This window comes from Microcebus murinus, chromosome 8 (assembly GCF_040939455.1).
Source record: "Microcebus murinus isolate Inina chromosome 8, M.murinus_Inina_mat1.0, whole genome shotgun sequence".
Lineage (NCBI taxonomy): Eukaryota > Metazoa > Chordata > Mammalia > Primates > Cheirogaleidae > Microcebus > Microcebus murinus.
The window spans coordinates 91,876,986-91,895,777 of NC_134111.1; the positions used below are offsets into that span (position 1 = coordinate 91,876,986).

Below are 18,792 nucleotides of genomic sequence, written 5' to 3' on the forward strand. Positions count from 1 at the left end.
AAACAATTACAATAGGAACATCCAAGATCACTGACCAGAGATCAGTCTAAAAGATGTAATAATAATCAAAATGTTTGGAATACTGTTAGAATTACAAAACTATGACACAAAGACATGAAGTAAGCACATGCTGTTGGAAAAATGATGCCAATGGACTTGCTAGATGCAGGGTTGCCACAAACCTTCAATTTGTAAAATGCGCAATATCTGCAAAGTGCAATAAAGTGAAGCTCAATTAAATAAGGTTTGCCTGTGAATGGTGAGCATCCATGGAGTAAAGAGGACATTGCAAGAGACAAACCACAAGTGATTTCGATCATCATGAATCTTAGACACAGAAGGTAATATGAAGTTCTATGACCTTGACATTTTCCTTATCTTCTCTGTGCCTCAGTTTCCTGGTATGTAAAGTCATGGTAACAATATTTACCTTGCCAGGCTGGCCACAAGGATTGAGACAAGGAATGTATGTGAAGCGTCTTACACACTGCCCAGCTTATAGTATGAAATAAATAAATGGTTGTTATTATTACTATTATTACTGTAGCCCAGTGCTCCAGGTGAATACAAAGAGGTGATTATCAAAAGCAAAAAGAAATCTAGGGTCACCAACCATGATAAATGCTGTGATTGTGAAATGAAAACATCTTGCCTTTATTATTTCTTAAAAGCAAAGATCCAAAAAATACAAAGGTGTGTGTTATTTCCCATATCAATTGAACACACTTTCGTCCCAATCCAGGAATTCACTGGAAGCTGCGTGGAGGAGGGTAATGAGGTTAATAAAAAGGGAAAAATTGAAAAGCACCAAAACCTCGCTGACCTAGAAAGTGAAATGTTTGAAAGTGGTTTTGTCAAATTAGGGTAGATATCATTCTCATTTCTGGTTCTTGTTTGAAAGGGAAGCCAATAAAATTGCCTTAAAGAGGAAAATTGTCCCAGTGAATGGTTCCAGCCTCCTAAATCTAACATGTAACAATGTGACAACATACTGTCTCCATTTGCTGAAGTCTAGGCAAATGCTACTGCTGCTACAGCTGGAAAAGATCAGCAGTGAAAATGGAAAGACAATTCTGGATAAATACTACCCTGGGAATACGTTCAGTGCTCTAGATAAAATTGTCTCTGCCTCAATTTGCAGCTAGCTTGCCAGACATGTTTTTTTATTATGAAGGGTATAACTCACTCTAGAAAAGGATTGTGTAAGAATGACTCAGAGGACTGTAAGCCAATGGAATGCAGGAATTTCATAGAGCCCCATTGTGAGGTTTCTGGGACCAGGAAACAACTGGTTATGGGAAGATCCAGGCAGTCGGGAGAGGTATGTGAGACACCTTTCCTCGCTGCAAATTGCTGTGCTGCCCCATTCAGATGAGTTCGTATTATCTCTGGGCTCAGCTAGGTTAAACTATGAGAATTTACTCAGCAACCTGAGCCACAAAAAAAAAAAAAAATAGAAAACCCGATAGGAGTGGCCAGGCAAAGCAGATTATTCTGCATTTCTTGTTCCTGACTACTTTCCCCTGCCTTGTCACCTAATGAGGGGGAACGGAAAGAGCAAAGTCTTTGTAATACGGAGCCTGCCAAGCAAACCACAGAGGCATCTTTTAGCAAAGCGGCATCCTTTGTTTTCACGATGTTGAAAGACATCATTATAACAGATCTCTAAACATTTAGAAGCAAGAATTATATTTCATTTAGAATTTTATTTCCAGGGCTCATTACTCTGTCTAGAACCAAGGACTACTCGGCAGATGTAGACTGAATGGACATATGAATAGAAGAGACACATTTGATAAGATAGTCAAATCTAAATTGCCGCCCAAATTGGTCAGGATCAGGTATTTTCAGCACCTGTCGGTATGGCCAGACAAAATCTGGAATAACTCATTACTTCTTACAGCAGAGAGGCTGCTGTTGGAACTGGAGAGAACACAATAATGAAAGGTGAGAACACTCCTTCTGCATCTGATGTCTTGGATTTGTGCTGAGCTTTGAGAAAAAGAACTAGGAATCATTTACTCATTCATTCAAAAAATGGGCTTTGCCCTTACTCTATCATCTCTGTGAAATCCCTAGCGATGTTCAGAATGGGAAAATTTGGGAAAATTAAAGTTTATCCAACATCTGCAATTCCAAAGGGAATGAGCTCCTTTAAGACTCGGTGGGTTGGGGCAGGTAGCTCTTCATTCCATGCAGGCTTTTCATGTTTCTCATGTAATGAGCAAACGCCACTACAGTGTGCCAAGCTCCAGTAGAGGAGGGAGAGCCTGGGGACTGGCCTTGCAATCTTTCTTATTTTAACCTAATCCCTTGCCTCTCTGGTTATTGTCAGTCCTTTCTTTCCTGTTTCTCCTTTGATACCAACCAGGCTCCCAATCTCTAACCTGAGCCCTAGCAGGGACTTGGTTGTGTCCACAAGGGGTGGCCAGAGGACTTCTCTTGCCTCTTAAGTTTTCCATGGTCTTGTTAGTAACACACTCTGGGCTGCCTGAGAAAATTGCTCCATGCCACCCCCACTTGACCAACCCATGATAGCTCTGGAAACTATGATGTCTACATTTCAAATTCATGTTGGCTCTTGGCCCGTTGTATGGTCATGTGCTAAATATGAGTAAATACTATCAGGTTTAGCTACTAATTGGTAAGGCCAACATGTACTTTTATAGTTCCTTTTATTCAATAATGCCATTACTAACAATTACGTTAAAATTTTTATTATGGAAAACGTCAAACGTATATAAAAGTAGAATGGAATAATGAACTAGCATGCATCCATCAGGCAGCTTCACAATTACTTCCTAAGTTTGTAACTATAAAAATAGTTGCATAACCAGCAAATCTCTTCAATACTGCACATTTTTATGAAAGCTATATTTGCAACGTGGCAGTTTTGGCAGCCCTGCCTTTTAAGACCATATCCTGCCTGGCTCAGTAATGATAGACCATTCCTCCCAGCCAACTTCGTCTAAACTGCTTAAGCAAATCTACTCAAGATATTATGTGTTTGCTCTCTTTCTTAAAAACAGAAGGTGATTTAAAAGATCATAAAAATGTTCATTCATCAGGTCAGTCCGTACAGTCCCCTGTTTTTGTCTGTGATAACAATTTGGCAGGAGAGCATGTTTATTATCTCTGATCTCAACCAAAAGAGGCCAGCAAGGTAACATAAACCATCCCAACCTCCCTTGATAATTAATTGCACAGTCCATCCGTGAATTCGCCTAAACATTTTTGAAGCTGTTTCTATTTCCAGCCTGTACCAGTTCTGAACAAGCCTAGTAAAGGCCATGGAGACAACAGAGTGGATTCACAGGGCGATGGGGCAGATAATGAAACGCACGTACATGCATTTCACTTTACTAGACACAACTGGGTTAAATGGACCCGAAAGCCAGGCAGTAGAATTAGCAGTTAAACCAGTAAAGCTTTTTCTTAATTACTAAAGAGTTTATCACCTAAACCAATAAATCCTTACACAGTCAAAGGTGAGTGCATTTCTTAAAAAACTAAAGTTACTTTAAGGTACATTATAACCCACAGTGCAATCTAGACTTGTGGAGATAACGTATGTATGTGTGTATAATAGCTCTTCCTATCCTATCTCCAATAACCTTAGTATGAACATCTATTTTTATTAAAGTGAAGATGAATATAATGTGTGCGTATGTACGTGTGTATATAAAACATACATGAAATTGTTGTTGTTGTTGTTGTTGCCTCTTGAGGTTAAATATAATTCTGAAGGTGATGAATTTGCATCTCCAAACAGGCATGTTGGTTTTACTAAGGAATTTAGCAAATATAATATCAACATGCACTTGGAGAAATGCACTCTTGCACTGCTGGTGGGAATGTAAATTGGTGCGATCTCCCTGGTGGTAACATGGCATAAAAATAGTTCTGACCCTTTCACTCGCTAATTCCCAGAAACTACACAAACAACTAAACCATGAACAGTGCCTCAGAAACTGACCCACATCCCTTTGCCTGCTCCTTTATTTTCCTAATACATCGTGTACTCATCTATAGTAGGATGGGTCGCAAGCCAGGGGAATGTTAGGAGCTAAAACTGGGTGACTAGTGATAAACTGGGTGACTAGGCATAGTTCAGTAAAATCTACATTCAAGGGAAAAAAGTTCAAAGAGTACGCCATACTGACAATGAATTCTAAGAAACACAATATATAAAGGACAAACAGTTATGGATTCTGTGTAATCGTGTTTTGAACTAACTCAAATTATGTCAGTTAGAAAAGGTATAGTGTAAAAAAACTAATAGAGTCTCACTTTAAGGACAAATTTGATATAATACAAATTCCTCCAAATTAGAAATGTATTTATTATAACCTGTGTTTGTGCTGTTGCCACTTAACAGCACTGTTTTTGTGGATACGTCAAAATAACTGTAATCCATCAATAGGTTTCATCTAGAATCATGTGAATTTGAATAAGAATACCGAAGGAATCCCTTGAATTAGTGGTCCCCAACCTTTTTTGGCACCAGGGACCGGTTTCCTAGAAGATAATTTTCCCATGGGGCGGGGGGATGGTTTCGGGATGATTCAAGGGCATTACATTTATTGTGCAGTCAAACCTCTCTGCTAATGATGATCTGTATTTGCTGCCACTCCCCAGCGATAACATCACCACTCAGCTCCACCTCGGATCATCAGGCATTAGATTCTCATTGAAGAGCGTGCAACCTAGATCCCTCAAATGTGCAGTTTACAGTAGGGTTCACACTCTTGTGAGAATCTAATGTCCCTGCTGATCCGACAGGAGGCAGAGCTTATGCGGCGATGCAGTGGTGGGGAGCGGCTGGGGAGTAAATACACATGAAGCTTCACTTACTTGCTTGCTACTCAACTCCTGCTGTGCAGCCTGGTTCCTAATAAGCCATAGACCGATACCAGTCTGGGGCCCAAGGATTGGGGACCACAGCCTTAAACCAAATACAACATTTTGTATTGCTAGCAGATGCTTTTACTTGAACAGTGCTTGGTTTTCTTAGCTGACTCAATGAATTTGTCTCCCAGAAGCTGCAGGCATTTCCTTAGTGGCCAGAGGGGCATGGACTATCTATCTGTCCAAGTGTTAATTGGGCCACAATCAGTTAGGCAGAAGACAAGTCAATTGAGTGATGAGGAAGGTCAGTTTTGCAGCTTAATCACAGAGGGAAGTGTGACTCTGCAGCTGCCAAGTGTATTCTAGGACTGGGAGGCTATGCCCCAAGGGAAAGAAGAACCCAGGGCTGTCCTCCTTTGTCCACCCTGGGAGACTTGCTGTGACCTATATAATCTTGGGATGGCAGTGTGCTGTAAAACATTGGCTCTGTCCTGCTATTGGAGGGGCCTTACAGGTGCTGTCCCCTTTGCCTGGAATGCTCTCACCTCCTAGGCAAACTCCTCCTCATGCTACAGATTTCAGCTCTTCCCCAGGGAAGCCACTCTCAGTCTTGGCCAGGATTCTTTAGGCATGCACAGAACCCAGGTTATATTATATAATTTATGTTGTCTATAAATTACTTGTAAATACTTCAGCATACACAATGTGGTTGTTTGTCGTGATCTCCATCTTGGGGACATTTATTTCATAATTGAAGGACCTTAATCTAAAATACACACACTCAAGATGTGATTGGTTACCATTGAAAAATTAATTGAAAATCTACACTCAGGGCAGCTACACAAAGCTCAACTATCTTTATCTCTAACCCACCAATTTAATAATCAGCAAATTATCTTTTTAAAATAAATTTTCATTCACTTAATGAGTGGTATTTTAAACAATGTGGACTGGCTAGAAATCTAGCATATATTCTCTTGCTTTCACAAAAATAGGGTAAAGAAGGAGGATGGCCAGCAGCACAAACTCTTCAGAAGGGTGCCTTAGGTTTAGGAGTCCCTCTGTTTCTGGGTCCAGATGCTTCCAGAGGATGCTGACACCTGGATCCTGCTGCCAGAATATTGTCACATTAATTTCAAGTGAACCCTTTCTGCCATGTGCTTTGTCAGAGCATTAAGCATTGCTGCTCAAAATGTGGTGTGGAGACAGCAGCATCAGCAATCCCTGGGAGGTGGCTAGAAATGCCAAATTTCAGGCCCCACCCCAGACCAACCACATTTCGGCAAGACTCCCAGTGATTTCTATGCATGCTGGCATTTGAGAAGCGCAGCCTACATTTAACAACTGAAGGCTGGGACTTCATAGGGTTTACAGGCCAGGTTGTTTGAATGCATTTTATTTTTCTTTTTGGATGCCCGTCTACTGATAACCTTTCATGTGACAGAATTCCACTGGAGGCTTACTGTCACTGTAACTGACACCTGGTGGTGAGGAGGTAAGTGGGGAGAACTGCAGACCTTTCCAACCTTAATTATTGGAGTGCACCTTTATCTACCGTAAATCACATTATCATTGTGAACTATCAATTGGCTTAGGTCAGTTTGCAAACCTTTCTTTTTCCACTGGTCTTTGCTTGTAATTGTACATTCATTCTGTGCTTATATGGTGAATGCATGTCTCCCTCAGCATAGATAGGCTCTAAGAGGGCAGACACAGGTTTTATTTTGTCTTTCTTTTGCCTCTCTGATTAGGTATGTAGCACTGTTCCTAGTAGACACACAATAAATATTTAAATATTGTTAAAGGAAGGTTTGTGATTTTCTGAGCCAGCAGAGAAAATGCATTTAAGCTTTTGTGGGCTTTAGAACGTTGAACCAACTCTTGGTTGCTGAATAAATAACTTCTATTGTGATTTGCCCCACAAAATGCAAACATTTCCGAAGATCTTATCTTGTGTACTTCTAGTGCCATTGCTGTGAAGCCCAGGATATGGAGAATTAGTTATGAAAGTTTTTTGTTTGTTTTTGTTTTGTTGGCTTATCTTTTTTATTTTTATTTTTGTTTTTTGTTTTTTTGTGGTTGGAGCTTGCTAATCAGATATGTACCAGTTTAATAATCATGGAATGCATGACTGCAGTGTTGCTAAAAGCATTTACAAATTATTTCATGACTTCAGTACTTTGTTCTGGGCTCGAGGTGGCAGACAGCCATTTTATCAGAAGGAGCAAAACCAGCCAGTGGTGACACACATATGCCTTCTCCAAAACCCAGTTTGTAAAATAGAAAATCTTATCAGAAATATGTAATCAATGTAAGCTTATTTTATGCAAATTATACCCTATTAAGGAAGCTTGTGAACAAAATCTCTGAAAACAAGATTCTGCAGGGTTTTTTTGGCACTGCTATGATAGACAGTACTAAATGCCAGCAGACTTGCATATTTAAAATATTTAATGATGGGGAGAAAATATAAAATTAATTATCTTGGTGAGAAAAAAACCTGTCAGACAGATAATTTATTAAAAACTATTTTGGAAAATTGTTACATAAAACATTTCTAAATATGAGAAATTGATCTATCTAATAATAGGTACTGGAACTATACCAAAGTAGTGCCAAATTAAGATTTATGTTGAGCTACAATCCAAACAATAGATGAAATAAAACATATCTATAAAACACAATTGACTGCTCATGGCAATCTCAGGCCATAAGGATAGCTTGCCAGCTCTTATTTACAGCTCCTAATATCTTATATGAGTGTTATTTAAGGGAAGGGAAGTACTTTTAATGTTCTAGCCATGCCTGCGAAAGATATTTTTGAAAAGAGTGTGCCCAGAATCATATGGTTTATTTCAATATAGTTCTTATAGGACCAACTTCATCATTGTTCTTTTTTTAGCATTGTAGATTTCTTTCTATTTTCAAAACCACATGCATAAGAAAAGAAAAATGCCGGAAAGAAATTCATACACCATAATAATATGTGGATGAAGTGATTGACATGGTTAAGTAATACTGTATTATTAAAACATAACATTTTCTTAGACTTTCAACCTCATGTAGGGAACTTACCGTTTGAAAAGGACGAAACCAGAAGATTTAATTGATTAGAGATATTTATGCACCTAGATCCTGAAATGGAAAGGCCCACACTTTATCGCCCTGCTGCTATAACTCAAAACTGTTGAACAGATTTAGTATTTTTGTAAGTGAATTAAAAGCAGACATGGGCAATTTAAACTCCAAAGCCGGTGGTTTCAATAAGGAATGAGGCGAATAAAATGATGATGATGGAAACTCTTTGCCTGGTATAGATGTGTGCTCTTACTCAGAAAGAAAGAGGATGTGACGAGAGAAGTATAATTTAGACTAAGGATGGAAGAGCAAGCAAAGCCAAAGGCATAGAGCAGAAAAGGGAGGTTTCATCTTCCTAGAGCCCAGGTGTTTTCTCTTCTTCAAGTGGCCGCCATCCACCGCACGGAGCACTTCCTGGGGCCTTAGGGTGGAAGAAACTACCTTTGTCACGATCCCCTCAACTGGCTATTTCTGAGTTTGCAAATGTCATAACCAAAGAAAGTACACTCTAGCCCCTTTGCTCAGTTTTAGTCGCCTGAGTAGGTAGTTATTCTAGTACTAAGTTGACTTAGGGAGAGCCTCACAGCTACGCAGACTAAAGAACTGGAAAGGAAGCTAGTCTTTCTCTATTTGCCCCTCCTCCCCTCCACCCCCTTGCATATTTCCATTCTTACTTCCCAGCAGAGCACCTCTGTTCTTTTAGGATATTCCAAATACATGTTTCAGAACTTTCAAAAAGAATATCCACTCTTTAACTTGTAAATTCCTTTCATGGTAGCAGAATGGTCTTAAAGAAAGAAGACCTAGCTTTTAACCTTATTCATTTAGCTTAAAAAATTTATTTGATAAATATTTGTATATTTATATACATAAAAAATATATATATTTGTATAGAATTATAAAATTTATGTATGTAATCATAAAATTATAATATATATTTCATTTTACAAATATATATAAATATTTGTCTTGCTTTCTATGTGCAAGACAAAATAAATGCAGAGCTTACTAAAATGACAATAATAAAGATGGCAAGGAGCTTAAAAGAGAGAAGACTCATAAATGATTGTAGCACAATGAGATGTTTGCAAGTGCACACCAGATCACAGGTGATTTTAAGAAGAAAGTGATCATGTTGGCTTGGGTCAAGAGGAAAGGCTTCTATCAGGAAGGCACAGCTGGGAAAGGATGTTAGCAAGTCTCTACACCACACCCTCTTCTGGATCTCTCCTTCTCCACTGTTTTTCAGTCTTGATTCTTCCACCTTTTCCCTTTTCTCTCATACCTCTTTCTCTTCAAAGATTTGGATTAATATTAATTATTCATTCCATCTGTAACATTGTATATCTTTCTTTTCTTACTTGTTGACCTATTCTGTCACATATAAGCATATATATAATTTTACAGAAAAGCAAAATACAATCAGACTCTGTGTGTGTGTGTGTGTGTGTGTGTGTGTGTGTGTGTGTGTGTGTGAGGTGTATGTGTTTTCATTCATTTTACAGCACTTTTGTTCCTCCCAGTTTTTGCTTGGCCCTCCCAACTCTGTAGCTAATTCCTATTGACAACTTTCAATGCTGTCCTAGAGTTTCCCCATGATCACATGACCACACACACACACAACATGCATACACACAAACACATATTTATAAGGTTGTTTCCTCATGCTTTACAAACATAAAATTATATTATGCACACTTTTCTATATCTAGTCTTTCTCATTCAAAAGTATTCATAGGAATTTTTGTCCACCAGGAGAGTTCCAACTCATTCTTCTTATGGCTATATAATATTCTGTGGTGTGGACACAGAGTGAATTTGACAATCATTCCCATAAAAAGCTAGAACCTCACCTCCAGGTTTGTGCTGTAATAGTTGTTGATGTTCATATATCCTTACAGGTTTTTATTTCTTGGCTATAGATTCCAGCAATGGGATTGTTAGATCAAAACACACACACACACAGACATGCACACACACACACTCCATTTTAATAGATATTGCCAGGTAGGTTCCTTTCAAAAAATGTTTTAATTCACACCACCAAAGTGTGAGAAAATATTCTTTCTGTATCCCTGTCGGCAACAGATGTTTACACTTTTTTTTCAATCTTTAGGCATTGCTTTCTTCTTTTTTTAATCTATTTAAATATTTAAATATGCAAAACATTTACATGATTCCAAAGTCAAAGCTATGTTAACCAACTATATCCAAAGAAGTCTCATTTCCATCACTATCTTCTCCGACCTTCAACTTAGGTAATAATTTTTATTCACTTTTAGTTTGTTCTTTAATATTTCTTTCTCCAAATATACTTAATTACATTTACATTTATACATTTAACCCCTTTTCTTACACAAAAGCTCCATGTCACATATATTTTTCTGTACTTAGCTCTTGACGCTTAAAAATCATAATTGCAAGGCTGTGGAAACAGCCCAAGTGCCCATCAATCAAAGAATGGATTAATAAAATGTGGTATATGTACACCATGGAGTACTATTCAGCTCTAAGAAACAATGGTGATATAGCACACCTTATATTTTCCTGGTTAGAGCTGGAACCCATACTACTAAGTGAAGTATCCCAAGAATGGAAAAACAAGCACCAGATATATTCTCCAGCAAACTGGTATTAACTGAGTAGCACCTAAGTAGACACATAGGTGCTACAGTAATAGGGTATTGGGCAGGTGGGAGGGGGGAGGGGGGCGGGTATATACATACATAGTGAGTGAGATGTGCACCATCTGGGGGATGGTCATGATGGAGACTCAGACTTTTGGGGGGAGGGGGGAATGGGCATTTATTGAAACCTTAAAATCTGTACCCCCATAATATGCCAAAATAAAAAAAATATATATATATATATCCTGGTTCTCAATCCACATGAGTAACAAAGACCTTTCTCATTTTTTTATAGCTACACAATATTATATGAATGTACCATATGTTATTCAACTAGTCTCAAATTGATGAACATTGGGGTTGATTTCAATCTTTTACGATTCTAAAAAATGTCACAGTGAATAATCTTGAGCATAAGTCATTTCATATTTTTTCAGTGTATTTTTAGGCTAGATTCCTAGAAGTGAGATTGCCATGAAAAGGGTAAATACACACACACACACATATATATATATAAAATATTACCAAATGCCCCTCCATTGTGTTGTACAACATTGCCTTCCCACCAAAAGTATGAGAGTGACTGCTTCTCCACAGTCTTGCCAAAATTCTCTGCTTTCAAGTCTTTAGCTTTTCATCAAACTGACATATGAGAAACGATCATTTCATTTAATCTTTTTCTCATAACTATGAGTAAGATTGAGGGAGGATCTTCTCATGTTTAAATACTATTAACATTTTTTTCTATGAATTTCTTGTTTATATCATTTGCTCATTTCTCTATTGGGTTATTGGTCTTTTTCCCCTCAATTTTAGTTGTTTTTTAGTGAAACAAACTTTTCTGCTCTAAATTTAAAATATTTGAAATTTATATTTTGACATTGTATGTGGAGACTTTGTCATGAAATGGTAGGGGGTTTTTGTATGTAATTGAACCTAATTATTTTAAATTGCTTATGGCTTTTGAGTCATAGTAAGGTATTTCCAGCTTATACAGGACTGATCCATGCTTGCTCTCAGGAGTTGTATGCATTCAATTTTTGCATATAGATCACCAATTTGGAGTTTATGCTGGTATATAAAGTGAGATGGAGATCTAATTCTATCCTTTTACAAATGTCTCAACACCAATAATTTAAAAGTCCAACTTTTTGCTACAGATATAAACGAGATGTACATACTGAATGTCCATGTTCATTGGGGTCAATTCTGTACTATACCCCATTTTTCTCCCCATGCACCAATGGCACACTTATACGAAGGGTTTATAGCATATATTCTACCTATCTTATTATCTGACAGGGCTACTCATCATCCCCGACACCGTTACTCTTCTTTTTCAGAGTTTTTCTACCTAGACTTGCTTGTTTAGGTTTCTGTATAAAATTTAAAATCAAGTTGGGTTGTACTATTAAAAAAATCCTTTGTATTTTTATTGGAATCACATTAAACTTATAAAATATCTAGGAAGAATTAATAGCTTCATGATATTGAATCTTCTTGTCCAAGAACATTGTAGATTTTTCCACTTGTTTAAATCTCATTTGAGGTCCTACAGGGATATTTCAAAATTTTTCTCATTTAGCTTTGGCACATGTCTTGTAGGTTTATAAACATTTTTATAAACATTTTGTTTGTTTATTGCAATTTTAATAGGGTATTTTATTCCATTGCATCATCTTTTATATACACAAAGATGTATTGATTTCTATGTATTAACTTTATATCCTGATTTTTCTTAACTACATCCTTTCATTTGTAATAGTTTTCTCATTATTTTCTTGGGCTTCCTAAATATTTAATTTCAAAAGTTTACCTCTTTCTTTCTAACTCTCATGCATATAATTTCCTTCTCAACCAATTTCATTGGCTCATATATCTAAAACCATGTTAAATAGTATTTTCTATATTAGGCATCCTCTCGTTTCTTGTTTCTCACTTTAGCAAGAATGCTGCTAATGATTCCCCATTCAGAGTCATGTTTGGAGGTTATACATATGTATTAATATATATATAATCATAGTAAAAAGATCTATAATTTCTGTTCTATACATTGATTTTATCAGGAATGGGTGTTGAATTTTTTGAAATGTCTTTTAGACACCTCTGGCAATTATCCTTATTTTTAAGATATATTAATATAATGAATTATTTATATTTCAAAATTATATTTATAGTTTATTGATTTTCTAATATTGAAGTATCCTTACATTCTTGGAATAAACCCCACTTTGCAATGATGCATATATATTTTCAATGTATTGTTGGAATCTGTTTATGTTTTAAAACACTTTTGTATTAATACTCATGTGAGACTAGTTTTTTTGCATAATTTTATAAAGTATTAATATATAGGTACATGTCTCTTAAAAAGAGTTTGGAAGAGTTCTTTCTTTCTGTATATTTACAACCTCTTAGGTAGCATTGTGATTACCTCCTTTATAAAGATTTGGTAGAATTTTTTCTGTAAAACCATTTGAACCTGGTGCTTTTTTATGGCAGAGTTTGTTTAAAACTTTGCACATTTTTTCCATAATAAAACTATTTTGTTTAGACTTTCTATCTATACTAGAGTCATTTGGGATAGATTATATTTTACTACAAAATTATTCAATTCATCTAGGTGTTAAAATATGTTTGCATTGAATTGTACAAATAATTTTTCATGATTTCTTCTTTCTTCTTTAGTTCTTTCTTTTTTTCTCTTTCTTTTGTTCTTTCTTTCTCTTATGATTTCATAGCTTTTATTCCCTTGTCATTTCTTATTTTATGTTTTTCTCTTTCTGAACTTTTTCTTTATTTTTTTCTTTTTCTTTATTAGATTTTCTAGTAGTTTGTCACTCTTCTCAAATGTTTTCAATGAACCAGGTTATTTATTTTTTCACTGATTTTCTCTTCTCCAACTCATTAACATCTACTGTTATATTTACTATCAAAACTACTTCCTTCTGTTATCTTTCAGTCTACTTTGTTGTTCTTTTATAGTTCTTTAAAGTGGATATTAAATTCATTTACTTTTATTTTTCTTCTTTTGATAGTTAATTAATGCTATGAATTCTCTCTGTTTTAATTTTGCCCAAACAATTCTGATATACCATGTTCTCATTAATACTATTTTCTAAAAATTCTGCTACTCAAGTTTATATTTCTCTTTGATGAAAGAGTTATATAATAGAGTTTTTTTCATTTCATGGTAGGAGAAAGATTTTATTTTGTTATTTATTGTTATTGAAATGTGATCAGATAATGATGTTTGTGTTGTTTTAGTTTGGGGATTTTTTTTGTTTTTGTTTGTAACTTGATTGATTATGTTGTGGGTCTGTATTTTTTCACTATTTCCATTCATTTTTAATTATGTGAGGATATCTATTTCTTTTGATATTATAGGTCACTATTTTATATTTGAACAATGACCATGCTCTATTCCAATCCATCTCTGAAGAGTTTATTTGGGAATTCATGTGTTTAAGCTCCAAAAAGTTATTTTTTCTACTGCATTGCTACCTTCTAATATGCTATTACTATTTTTTTGTTCAAATGGCATCTTTCAGCAATTCATTTACATTTAGCATATGTATTCATTTTCTATTGCTGCATAACAAATTAACACAAATTTAGCTTAAAGGAACACCCATATATGAGCTCACAGTTCTGTGAGTCAGAAGTTGAGAGGGGATTACCAAGGTTAAAATCAACATCAGTCAAGCTGAGCTTTTATCTGGATGTTTTGGGAAAGAATCCACTTCTATGCTCATACAAGCTGACAGAATCCAGTTCCATAAGATCTTCATTTCTCTGCTAGTCGTCAGCTGGAAGCTCCTCACAGCTCCTTAAGTTAGCCACATTCTTTCTCATGTGGCCCCCTCCACCTTCAAGCAAGCAATGGCACATTGACACTTCCTTGTGTTTTGGGTCTCTGCCTTTTTCTTCTGTTTTTAAGAGCTAATATGATTAGATCAGACCCATGTGGATAAACTTCCTATCCTAAAGTTAATTGATTGGGGTGGGACACGTTGGTGGGGAGGGCAGATTTTAGAAATACTGTCTACCACAGTTCACCCCCATCCTCCAAAGAGTCATATCACTCCCCAAAGCAAATTACATTCATACCTTCTCATGGTTTCTAAGTTCTCATCTCATTTTAGTATCAATTCAAAGTCAAATTTCACCTAAATTTCATCAACTCAAAAGTCCAAAAATCTCATTTTCTCAGTTATCTAAATCAAGTACAGTTGAGGCTCCTGACCACAATTCTTCTCCATTTGTGGATCTATGGAACTAAAGAAACAAGTTGTCTGCTCCCAACATACAGTGGTGAGACAGGCATATGATAATAGTTATAAACATTCAGATTCAAAAAGGGGTAAACTTAAAAGGGAAACTAGTCACCTGCACAAAGCAGTTTTGAAATCTGGCTGAACAAACTCCTTTAGGTGTCAAGTTTTCTGTGATTCTCAGCTCTAATATCTGTGTGCTGGACTTCAGCCTTTATGTTCTTGGTTCTGATCTCAGATCCACTGCTCCTTCGTGAAAATGGTACCAGGAAATGTCAGCTGAGTAGTTTTATTAGTCTGCTTCTTGTCAAGAGAATGTTGGATCTAAGAGCCTTTGTTATCTCGCTGTGCCTTTCAGCCCAACCTGGTAGTGTTTCTACCGATGTAAGATTCTCAAGAACAGTCTACGGCCACACCACCCTGAATGCGCCGGATCTCGTCTGATCTCGGAAGCTAAGCAGGGTCGGGCCTGGTTAGTACTTAGATGGGAGATTCTCAAGAACATTGTAGGCATGAATTTCATGGTTGTTCACTCTGTTAGACAAGAGATTCATCCACAGATCTTCCTAAATCATCTCTTTTCTGTTTTCAGCTTCTACTGAGATAGCAGAGAGACACTGCCCTTAAATTTCCTAGGGCCTTCTGCTTTGATTGAGACCACCTATGACCCTTAATTTCTTGTTACTGAATACTCTGATCTTTTGATCTCTCAGAGTTTCAGTAAAAGGTTTCAGTAAGATGTTTTACAGTCACATCCTTGGCTTGTTCTCCACACTATGCTTTCGAAGGCAATTTCTTAATTTTAGCATCATCTACCATCTGGAAAAATTGAGAATTTCCCAAACTATCATCAAGTCCTGGTTTTCTAAAGTCACAAACCATTCTTGTCAGAAAGAGATCATAAAATTCATAGAAATTTAAAGCTGATTTTTTTCCTTGGGAACTATCTAAACTGGTGATTCTCAAACTGGAGGTAATTTTGCCCCCTGGGAAATATTTGGCAATGCCTAAATACATGTGAGGTCCTCGTAGTGCAGAGAGAGTGGGATGGGTGTGATTGGCTTCTAGCAGGTAGAAGAGGCTGGGATGCTGCTAAACACCCTGCAATGCACCAGGCATCCCCTCCCTTCCACAAAGCCTTTTCTGGCCCTACAGTTGAGAAACTGAAGTACAAACTCCTATATTTTAAGGATGAAATTTCCTAGTCCCAGAGAGGTAAAGGATGAGACCAAAGACCAACTCACAGAGACTTGCAGTAGAAGAAATGAAACTAGAACCCAACATCCACTCTTCTTTCCATCACGTCATGCTTCTCAATGGTTTCATATCTGTAGATCCCTCAGTAAACATTTGACTCATGTTAAGTACATTTTAAAAATGTTCGTCACAATTAGAAATTTGACTAAAAATATATTTCAAAATTAACAACAATGTTGATCATCATCATCTTATCAGTGTGTGAATAACACTCTCGGGCTTCCTCTGACATGAGCGCTTTCCTCATAACGACAGAGATCTTCAGCCATTGACTCACTTTTACATTCTTACTAAGCTTCTTTTCTTACACTTTATTATTTTTTTTATTTCAGCATATTATGGGGGTACAAATGTTTAGGTTACGTGTGTTGCCTTTCCCCCTTTCCCCCCTCTCCTGGAGTCAGAGCTTCAAGCCTATCCATCCCCCAGGTGGTGCGCATCACACTCATTATGTATGTATAAACCCATCCCCTCCTCCCCCCTCCCATCCTCTTATACTTTATTTTTACTAAGCTAGGCAATCCACACACAATTATGGGCTGTTTAAACTGTCAAATAGTTCCATATAGTAAGATAAAACATGAATCCAGAAATTACTGAGTTATTTTTTTACCACAGACTACTTTCCCCCAAAGCATATTATTCTCAAAAACTGGAAAGGTGACTATTTCAACTTGGGAAATAACGACAGATGCATTTCAAATCCTATCTTTGGTGGCATTTTCCGAGTCCTGTTGTGGTATATGAATGTGTGTTCTATCCTCCCCTAGCAACATCTCATGGGGTGTTTTGCCACTGAGTTAAAAAAAACATTAGACAATGGTGATGTAGCACCTCTTGTATTTTCCTGGATAGAGCTGGAACCCATTCTACTAAGTGACATATCCCAAAATGGAAAAACAAGCACCACATGTACTCACCAGCAAATTGGTATTAACTGATCAACACCTAAGTGGACATATAGGAATAACATTTATCGGGTGTCGGGCAGGTGGGAGGGGGGAGGAGAGGAGGGGTATATACATACATCATGAGTGTGATGTGCACTGTTTAAGGGATGGACACGCTTGAAGCTCTGACTCCAGGGGGGGAAGGAGGGAAAGGCAATAAATATAATCTAAACATTTGTACTCCCATAATATGGTGAAATAAAAAATAATTAGAAAAAAAGACAAGTTATTAGTGATTAAGCCCTTTCCACGACAACTCTAACTTTTAAGAAATCCTAGTATTTATAAGTAAAGTGAATGTATTAAATATATCAGCCCTGAAGATTGGGCTATTGTAAATATTGAATATGGCTAAGATACACAACTCACAAAAAGATAACTAAAAATCTTAACTGGCTCATTACAAATTTTCATAAAAGTTTGTGGACCATCTCCCCAATAATCAGAGCACACTAGAGTGAAAAAGCAAAGTACTGACTGACCCCACTGTCCTTTTCTGTTTAGAGCACTGTGGTGGAAGTTGTAAGGAGATGCCCCTTTGGAATGAATGACTTCCTCATCCACCTGCTGGGAGCCTTGTTGGAAGATAGCCCTCAACTGTCAGCCCTCTGCCTTGCTAAAGGTTACACCTCCTCCCAAGAGCAGCTCACAGCCGATGCATGATCTCACAGGGCTGTAAAGACCCAGCCCCTTTGCTCAAACTTAGGACAATTCTGAAAGACTGTCCCTGCTCCAGAGATCTCCAAGAAGTCGGCGAGGCCTTCAGCAGCACTGCTGAACTTCTCCCTTTGTGCAGTGCTGCTTCTTTCTCTCCCGTGTCATAGATATCAACCCTCAAATAGATATCGAGCACTAATAGATATCTTGAATGATAATTTTCCTCTCAAAGAGTCCTTCCCAGGAAACCCAAGCTGAAAAGTACACTTAAAAATTGAGACTTTTTCTATGTATTTTTTTCCATCAGTACTGATCCCAGTGCACCTTTGCAAAGCCATTCTGATTAAATAATTTTGTCCTGTTAGCATATTATTTAAAGATAAATGAAAAAGTCATCAAGTTTTTCTCCTGCATAAGCAGTGGAGCATGATGCATAGGCTCTGGAGTTGGTTCCTGGACAGTCAAGCATTTCCACTTGACTTCTAACCTTCTCCTCCAAGCTATGACTTTCTTAGCTGTCAAGTAGAGATAAGAATAGTGTATACTTCATAGGATTTGGGGGCTGATTAAAAGAGATAGAACACCTAAAGCACAGAGTACAAAGAATTTTCTCCATACATTTTTGCTCTATTTTCTTGTATATCTTTTGCTTATTAGGCAAGAGCTAATTCTGCACACCTATGGTCTCAAGTAGCTATAAAGCAAAATAGCTGCTATTATGCCATTGACATCCATTAGTGTCCTTTGATAAGAAGATTTTTCTAGAAACTCATACTACTTCCTCTCCAAACATAATATTTGTCGTTAAGTTTTATAAGCTTCTCATCATATTGTGACTGGAACAGGGTTTTGTTTTTTGTTTTGTTTTGATTTTTTTTTCCCAACAAGGAAATCAACTCTGAATGGCCTTTTGTCAGCCTTCAGAAACAAAATGTATCCATTGAATACTGGAAAACATGGTTTTATTGTTATTCTAAAAAAATTTGATAAAATCTCTAGTGTGGGGATTATACTTCAAAATGATTTGAAAATTGGTGGTTCCATGCTACTATTTGACTAAGTGTCAAAGCAGACAAAATACTAAAATCTTAAGAAAAAAAC

General features: G+C 36.9%; 1 long non-coding RNA gene across 2 annotated transcripts; it reads left to right on the forward strand.

The window, feature by feature from the left end:
- Positions 1-1,259: 1,259 nt before the first annotated feature.
- On the forward strand, positions 1,260-17,969 carry LOC105858649 (uncharacterized). 2 transcript variants are annotated; one of them, XR_012920513.1, is made up of 3 exons: positions 1,260-1,321; positions 1,904-1,947; positions 17,539-17,969. It is a non-coding gene; the product is annotated as an uncharacterized LOC105858649 (long non-coding RNA). The 2 variants fall into 2 exon arrangements; XR_012920514.1 differs by having other exon boundaries at positions 1,315-1,375.
- The last annotated feature ends 823 nt before the right edge of the window (positions 17,970-18,792 follow it).